Source organism: Triticum urartu, chromosome 2 (genome assembly GCF_003073215.2).
Source record: "Triticum urartu cultivar G1812 chromosome 2, Tu2.1, whole genome shotgun sequence".
In the NCBI taxonomy this organism is placed as follows: Eukaryota; Viridiplantae; Streptophyta; class Magnoliopsida; order Poales; family Poaceae; genus Triticum; species Triticum urartu.
Genome location: NC_053023.1, coordinates 40,949,531 through 40,958,663, shown reverse-complemented (window position 1 = coordinate 40,958,663; position 9,133 = coordinate 40,949,531).

Below are 9,133 nucleotides of genomic sequence, written 5' to 3'. Positions count from 1 at the left end.
CAGTCGTCGATCTTGTCTGCCGTTGGAGGTTAGTCTAGGAGCAGTTGAGCTCGCGCCAAAGCTTCTGCTGCAGTGGCGGGTGGTGGTGGCGAACGGTGCGAGGAGCGGGATATGCTCGGACTTCTAACTATGTTAGAATGAGCAGTATCCCGTCCAGGCGACCGTGGCTCGCTCGTGCCAGCATGTTGGTGTGCATGGTGGTCTTGAGCACTTCGAGATCCACCAGCTCGATCTTGGTCCAGCAAGCGCATGGTACTGTGAGCACCATGACACTGCCGGTCCCGCGCCTCCTGAGATGGGCGCGGTGCATGTACGGACGCCGAGGTCTTGGAGTGCGCCCGGTCGTTGTGGGAGCCGGCTACGCCGCCGATGGGCAGCGCAGCCTTGTCCTTGGACCTGGCAGCACCGTGAGCTCCCTCGTCGACGCCCGTTCTTCCGCCGACGTCCGCCCCATCAGCCGTTTGCTCTGGTGGTAGTGGGGCGGACGGAGCAGCCGCCTCCGAAGCCTTCTTCTTCGGCGGCATGTCGATGAAGATGATGGAGATCTAGCTCGTGTGAACACCGGATCTGGTTCACACAACTTTGACGCCCCCTACCTGGCGCGCCAAAGATGCCGGGGTACTGATCCACGAGCACCTATGGGACCGGCGGACCGGGTCCCTTTCGGTTCGGCGGGGGCGGAGGTCGTGCAAAGAGCGGATCGAGGCGAAGCACACGAGCAGTTTACCCAGGTTCGGGCCGCACGGATGCGTAAAACCCTACTCCTACTTTGTGGTTTGTATTGAGTTCTTGCTCGGGAGCGCGGAGTGCTACAGCACACACCAGCAGCTAACGAGACCGAGCCTGAGTGTTCGAACCAGCTAACCCCCTCTACGTTGCGCATGGGCCTCCTTTATATGCTCAAGGGGTCACCGACAGGGGGCAGCGTAGACAGGGGTAAAAATGGAAAGGTGCTGCGGTAGGTACAGCTACCTGCTACAGTGCATCATACCTAACCCTGACGGCAGGGGACAAGGGCCTTAAATGGCCGTCTGCGTCGCCTATACAGTGTAAAAGGGACTGTCAGGGACGCCACCGCTCGCCACGATGGCAATCTTGTCAGCGCCGCTTGCCACCGCTCGCCTGCTGGCTGCACAGCCGCCCGCCACGTACGCCTGGAAGGGTCCCAGAGCGACACGTTGGTGGATGTGCTGGAGCACGGGCGCGGAGTGGTAGCTTGCCGCGGCAAGCGCCTTGCCGCGGTCGTTGTCTTGTCGCGTCCGGGAGCTTGTCGCTCACCGGGCCTTGCCGGGACGCGTGGCGCGTCGCGGAAAGTTCCTTGAGATGCCTTGGGCGGCCTTCCCGGCAAGCTCCTCTTGCCGGGGTCTTGAGGTGCCTTAGTTGGCCTTCCCGGCAAGCTCCTCTTGCCGGGGTCTTGAGGTGCCTTAGTTGGCCTTCCCGGCAAGCTCCTCTTGCCGGGGTCTTGAGGTGCCTTAGTTGGCCTTCCCGGCAAGCTCCTCTTGCCGGGGTCTTGAGGTGCCTTAGTTGGCCTTCCCGGCAAGCTCCTCTTGCCGGGGTCTTGAGGTGCCTTAGTTGGCCTTCCCGGCAAGCTCCTCTTGCCGGGGTCTTGAGGTGCCTTAGTTGGCCTTCCCGGCAAGCTCCTCTTGCCGGGGTCTTGAGGTGCCTTAGTTGGCCTTCCCGGCAAGCTCCTCTTGCCGGGGTCTTGAGGTGCCTTAGTTGGCCTTCCCGGCAAGCTCCTCTTGCCGGGGTCTTGAGGTGCCTTAGTTGGCCTTCCCGGCAAGCTCCTCTTGCCGGGGTCTTGAGGTGCCTTAGTTGGCCTTCCCGGCAAGCTCCTCTTGCCGGGGTCTTGTCTCCTTGAATGGCTCTAGCGGAACCACGGAGGACCTTGGCGGTCACCCGGCAAGCCTTGCCGCGGGATGCTGCGACTGCCCGTGCACAAGTTCGGGATACTAGGGTACCCCTACTCTAGTACACCGACACAAACAAAGGAACATGACAGTGTCAGATTACAACAGTCAATTTACTCTATTGTCTCGCTACGCCAATGAAGATCGTATGATGAAAGCAAGAAGATGGAGAAATTCCTTGACGGTCTGGCGCCCGCGCTTAAATGCCAACTAGTCGTGCACACTTTTCCAGATTTTAAAACACTAGTGGACAAAGCCATTACTCTAGAAAATGAGAGACGCAGCTTGGAAGATTTCCGCAAGCGAAAAAGGGACCAGACCAACCATGCTCGCAATCACCGAAGCAAGACAGATTTTCAAAAGGGTGGGACGCACAAATCCTCGTCCAACGTCTCACGCCCAATCAAGAATTTTCATGCAAGGGACAAGGAGTTCACATATCGCCCAGGCGTTACTTATTACGCCTGTGAAGAGGAAGGGCACTATGCCAAACAGTGCCCCAAGCCTAGGAACTCAACCCCAAAGCCGAACAACGGCAGCAATAATTCAGCGCCCAAGCGAAACAATTTTAATCCCAACAACAACCACAGGAAGGGTCATCTGAACCACGTAACCAAAGAGGAGGCCCAAAATGCTCCGGATATCGTACTCGGTACGTTTCCTGTCAACACAATGCCTGCAATGGTTTTGTTTGATTCTGGAGCTTCTCACTCTTTCATTTCGAAAAGTTTTGCTTTGCAAAATAATTTTTTGATGCTTCCTTTGGAAAAATCCATGATCATCAAGTCCCCTGGGATTCAGCAAGTCACTCAGAATTACTGTCAGGATGTGATTATTGAGTTCGAAGGATTAGAGTTTCACGCCAATCTTATTGTGTTGGAAAATAAAGGACTGGATGTCATCCTAGGGATGGACTGGCTAACCACCAACAAGGGATTTATTGACTGTTTCAACCGGACCGTAATCCTCACACACCACCACGGGAAGACAATAAGAGTGTCAGCCAAGGAAAGAAAAATACCCCGGCAACCGAGATTGAATAAGGTGGACGTTTCTGAGCTGAACAAGGTTCCAGTAGTATGTGAATTTCCAGACGTATTCCCTAAAGAGCTACCAGGCATGCCACCAGACCGAGAGATAGAGTTCAGCATTGAGCTAGCACCAGGAACCACCCCCATATACAAGAAACCATACAGAATGGCACCATTCGAGTTGGTTGAGTTGAAGAAACAAATAAAGGAATTGCTGGACAAAGGATACATTCGAGCCAGCTCCTCACCTTGGGGATCACCAATTTTATTTGCCAAAAATAAGGACGGAACACTGAGATTGTGTATTGACTATCGAGCACTTAACATGGTCACAGTCAAGAACAAATACCCGATGCCACGGATAAACGATTTGTTTGATCAACTCGCTCAGGCCAAGGTATTCTCAAAGATTGACTTAAGGTCAGGATACCATCAATTAAAAGTGAGAACAGAAGATATCCCCAAGACAGCCTTCACCTCCATATATGGACTGTACGAGTTCACAGTAATGCCATTTGGATTAACGAACGCCCCCGCATATTTTGTTCACCTCATGAACAAAGTATTTATGAAGTTTATGGACAAGTTCATTGTGGTATTCATCGACGATATTCTGGTATACTCCAAGACACCAGAAGAGCACGCGGAACATCTCAGAATTGTGCTAGTAGAACTCAAGAAACATCAATTGTATGCCAAGTTCAACAAGTGCGAATTTTGGCTAAGACAAGTAGGCTTTCTAGGCCACGTACTGACCCAAGACGGTATCGCAGTGGACCCGGAGAAAGTCAAGGCCGTACTTGGCTGGAAGTCACCAGCCAGCGTAACGGACATACGAAGTTTCTTGGGAATGGCAGGATATTACCGCAGATTTATTAAAGGATTCTCCACCATAGCCAAGCCTATGACGCAGTTACTCAAGAAAGACAAGAAGTTTGAATGGACAGAAGCCTGCGAGAAAAGTTTCCAAGAGCTAAAACGGAAATTAACAATAGCACCGGTATTAATTGTGCCAGACATACACAAGAATTTCGAAGTGTATTGTGACGCATCCAGGAAGGGTCTCGGATGCGTGTTGATGCAAGAAGGCAAGGTTGTCGCATACGCTTCAAGGCAGCTTCGCAAGCATGAGGAAAATTATCCCACCCATGACTTAGAAATGGCAGCTGTCATTCATGCACTTAAGGAATGGAGGCATTTCTTACTTGGAAATCGATGTGAAATATATACGGACCATAAAAGTCCCAAATATATTTTCACACAGCCAGAACTAAACTTACGGCAACGACGCATGTTGGAATTGATAAAGGATTATGATGTTGGTATCCATTACCATCCAGGAAAAGCAAATGTAGTGGCCGATGCTCTTAGTCCGAACCCCAGCTCCGACGACAACAGTCTGCCAGACTTAAGACCAGAATTCCAACAAGAATTTGCCAAACTCAACTTGTTGATGGTAGCAGAAGGCACCATAACAAACTTGGAAATACAACCTGACCTTGTGGAGAGAATTAAAGAAGCTCAGCCTGGTCACCCCAGCATCGAAGGCATTAAAAGAAATGTGGGTATGGGCAAGGCCTCGGAATTCGTCATAGACGATAGAGGAATATTATGGTACGGAGACAGACTCTGCGTGCCAAACATAGAAGACCTCAAACAGCAAATTCTGGCTGAAGCCTACACCGCCCCATATTCAATCCACCCTGGAGGAACCAAAATGTACAAGGATATTCAGGAAAGATTTTGGTGGCACGGTATGAAGAGGGACATAGCCACCTTCATTGCATGTTGCGACTCTTGTCAACGCATAAAAGCTGAGCATTAGAGACCAGCCGGACTACTGCAACCAAAAAAAATACCTGAGTGGAAATGGGATGAAATAGGGATGGATTTCATTGTCGGACTACCTCGGTCACGACACGGGAATGATGCCATATGGGTCATCACCGACAGGTTAACCAAGGTGGCACACTTTATTCCAGTAAAGACGAGCCACACCACTCAGAGGCTTGCCGAGATTTATCTCTCTCGCATAGTTTGTCTGCACGGTGTCCCGGAGACTATAATATCCGACGGAGGCACTCAGTTTGTCTCGAGATTTTGGGATCATTTACAACAGGCTCTAGGAACTCAACTAGCCTTCAGTACAGCATACCACCCCTAGACTGATGGACAAACGGAACGCGTAAACCAAGTTTTAGAGGACATGCTGAGAGCATGTGTCCTCACCTATGGAACCAGTTGGGAAGAAAGCCTTCCATACGCCGAGTTCGCATACAACAACAGTTAGCAGGCCAGCCTGCAAATGGCACCATTTGAAGCTTTATACGGACGGAGATGTCGTACCCCGTTAAATTGGTCAGAGACCGGAGATAGCCGCATCTTCGGCCCAGACATGCTCAGAGAAGCCGAGGAAAAGGTCAAGCTAATCAGAGATCGACTCAAGACCGCTCAAAGCCGATAGAAGAGTTATTACAATCAGAAACATCATGGGGTCAGCTTCGAACCCGGTGAGTTCGTGTACCTACGAGTATCCTCTATGAGGGGATTGCAACGATTCAAGGTTAAAGGAAAGCTAGCGCCAAGATTCATCGGACCATTTTGTATAGTGGCACGGAGAGGCACGGTAGCCTACCAGCTAGACTTACCCGAAGAATTATCCGATGTCCACAACGTGTTCCACGTTTCGCAGTTAAGGAAGTGCGTAAGCAACCCAGAGAAACAAGTATCCCATGAGAACATTGACGTGCAGCCAGACCTCACTTATCGGGAACGCCCAGTAAAAATATTAGAGGAGTCTGAAAGGAGGACCCGACAGAAAACCATCAAGTTTTTCAAAGTTCAGTGGAGCAATCACACCGATAGTGAAGCAACTTGGGAAAGAGAGGATTTTCTTCAGGCAGAGCATCCACACTTATTTAAGGATCAGCTGAAATCTCGGGGACGAGATTTTTCCTAAGGGGGTAGGTGTTGTGACATTCCAAAATTTTTCTTCTGATTTTCAGCAAAAGCTTTGTTGGTTTTTGAAAAGAGGCCATTTAAAATTTTTTTTCAGAAACCTCTCTCTCTCAAAAAATTTCCATGGCAAGGATTTTTATTTTGTATCTTCTTCAAACTCTGGTGTTTGATCATTTAAAACTTTTTCTCTGATGGTTCCCTTCTCAAAATATATTTTGGAAATTATTTATTTTTCTTTAAAAAAAATAAACTCTATGAATTTTGGGATTTTTCTTATCTTGAAAACCACCCATGGTTTTAGCATGTCTCTTGTAGTAATTCTTCTCAAAATCCTTCCCTCCACCTTGGAACAATCTAAATTCTCTGTCCCAACAAGTCCAAACCATTTTTGGATTTCATTTCAATTATTTTATCTCTCAAATCTTTTCTGTCAATTATTTTGAGCCTGAGTGATTTTCAAAGCAAGTACCCTATTGCTTTTGAGTTTTGACCTCAAACCAACTCCCCTGGATAGTCCTTGGTACCCACAACCTAGAACCATCTTGATCCACTCTTCCTCTTTTCAAATTTTTCAAAATTCAGCCTCTGCAAGTTTGGACCAAATTTGCCAAATTTGGTAAAATTCATATCTCCTCATCTCCAAAAATTCTACCAAAATTCAGGCAGCCTCCTGGTGCAATGAGAGGCCACCCCACCAAGTTTCAGCACAAGGAGAAACTCCTGCATACCAAAATCATTCTGTCGAACACCTGGCCGGCACTGTTTCTTTGCACTTTCAGAAAAATTCAGAGTTTCAGAGTGCAGTGTCGTTTCTCTTCATCAGGGTTCAGTCACGCGTCGACAGTGCGCTGTGGCGCGATGCGCGCAGCCCCTCCTCGCTGTCCAGAGCGCCGCACGCGCACTTGGCTGGTTCCTGGAGTCGGTGGCGGCGAGCATCGCCGGAGCTGGCGGCTTCTGCGGTGGCCACGCCACCCTTGGCGGCCAACAGTGGCACCACCAGCATTGCAATGCCGTTTCGCGCCGCCCATTGCTCCCTAGCTCTACGCGTGGCTCATGCATGCCAGCGCAGCCCCGCTGCACCGTCGCCGTGGCCCGGCAAGCACAGAGCATGCTCTCTGCCGCCGACGGACCCGCGTCGTCCCGTTCCGACAAAACCTGCCCTAAGCTTCTAATCCTAGTCCGTTGAGCGTCGGAGTGGAGCCAGTGGACCTCCATGTTGATGGCCAACCTCCTAAACTTCCCGACCAAGCACTGCACCGCCGTAATCCATCGCCGGAGAACTCCGTTCACGGCCACCGCCTCGGATCGCCTATAAAAGGGGACCCCGAGCTCACCCTCGAGCACGCACCACCACTGCACCCCACCAACGCCCCGCCAGGCCACTAGGAGGACCTCGAGGAGGTCTCCTCCCCCAACTCCGGCCGCCCCGTTCCGCCTCGGCCTCCACCTCGTTTCACTCCGATGAGGCCGTCCCCGGTGCCCAAACTTCATCAGTAACCTCCTCTAGCTACCAGAGGCCTAACCCCCTCCTCAATTTGCCCTTCGCAGCACTCTCCGGCGAGCTCCATCCACGCCCGATCCACCATCCGCCGGAGCAAGGGTCGCCGCCGACGTGGTGGTCGCCGGCGACCACCACCACCACCAACCGACGCGGAATGGCGCCCTAAACACGCTGGTAACCTCCGATCCTCCTGCCTCGCCATGGATCGCCGTCGGCGATCGCCGCGGCCCTCGGGCGCCAAAACTCTGCTTTCGTTTTCAAACCCGACGGGTGAGTCCGCCCCGTCAGCTTTTTATTCTTTTTGAATCGTTTTCTGGAAACGCCTTCGGGCAAAATACGTTTTCTCCACTGAGCTGACATATTCGAGACTGAAGGGTTTTCTATTTTTATAAAGAAAGCCCTGGAAAGTTTCTGTTTCATTACAGAAAGGTCCCTGGACAAAAACACTAATAACTTTTAAACAGAAGAGTATTTTTGATTGATTCTTTTTCTGTCCTCTTTAAAATTTTGTCTAGTTTTTTATCAAATTTATTTGAAAAATATTTGGAATAATTTTTGTGCACCTCTCGGTATTTACGTTAGCGCGTATGTTTTCTTTATACCGTAGATACCGAAGGAGGTGACGGAGCCGCGAACTTCACCGAGCTAGGCTCCGACTACTCTGAACCAGGCAAGCATGTTTGAACTTTTGATATGATGAGTGTTTTGGCATGTTTGCATTTAGCAAGTTTCATGGCATGTTGGTGAGCATACCGATGAACGTTATTTTTCATGCAAAGTTGAGGCAAGTGAGTTCGATGATCCATGCGTTGTTGGATGTGAATGTGCATGGCCATGTGTTGGCATGAAGATGGGTAAGATGGCAGTGTTGTAGCATGCCAGTCTTATGCCATATTATTTGACTTCAGTGTCAGCCCGTATCGGTTCGGTTTCCATCCATTTCCCTTCCCGTACTACCACAAGTTTTTCGCAAGGGATATGGCTTAGTAGGTTGCAAACCGCTTTCCTGGTACACACCAAAAGGAGAGGCCGTGATGATGGTTCCATGGCCCTGGATTAAAGCCAGTCATCCGGTCAGGGGGCATGGGTGTTTCCGGTTGGGACCAAGAGGGGGCACCCCTTAGAGCGCGCGTATATAAATTTGATCCCATGCTAATCGAGATTGTGATCTCCCCGTCTCAGAGTTTTTCTTGTACGTTGTCTAGGGTGATTCCTAACATCGTGAGGTGTGATGGGTGTGTACTGGATCGCTGTGTTTTCTTCCAAAATACCGTAAACGGAACTAGTCCTTCGGGACTGCAGAAATCCGTTGGTTGTGGGTAATTTTAGTACAAACTCTGCAGAGTCATAAATCCTCGAATCATTCTATCCATGTCCAAGTCCTGTATGATCTTATCCTGACAAGTGTAATTTTGGTGACAGATACTCCGGTGAATCACATGAGTGCTAAGTCCGATTAAATGTTTATTCCTGTGGATGGACTAACCCGTTTATTTTCATGAGTTGATTATTTATCATGAGTATTATTTTCCTTATGATAAAAGCCCTTTCTGCGATGTCGCTCAGACGTCCGACTGTGGCATTGTTATTATTTACTTTCAGTAAAAGCCCTTTCTGCGATGTCGCTCAGACGTCCGACTGTGGCATTGTTATTATTTACTTTCAGTAAAAGCCCTTTCTGCGATGTCGCTCAGACGTCCGACTGTGGCATTGTTATTATTTACTTTCAGTAAAAG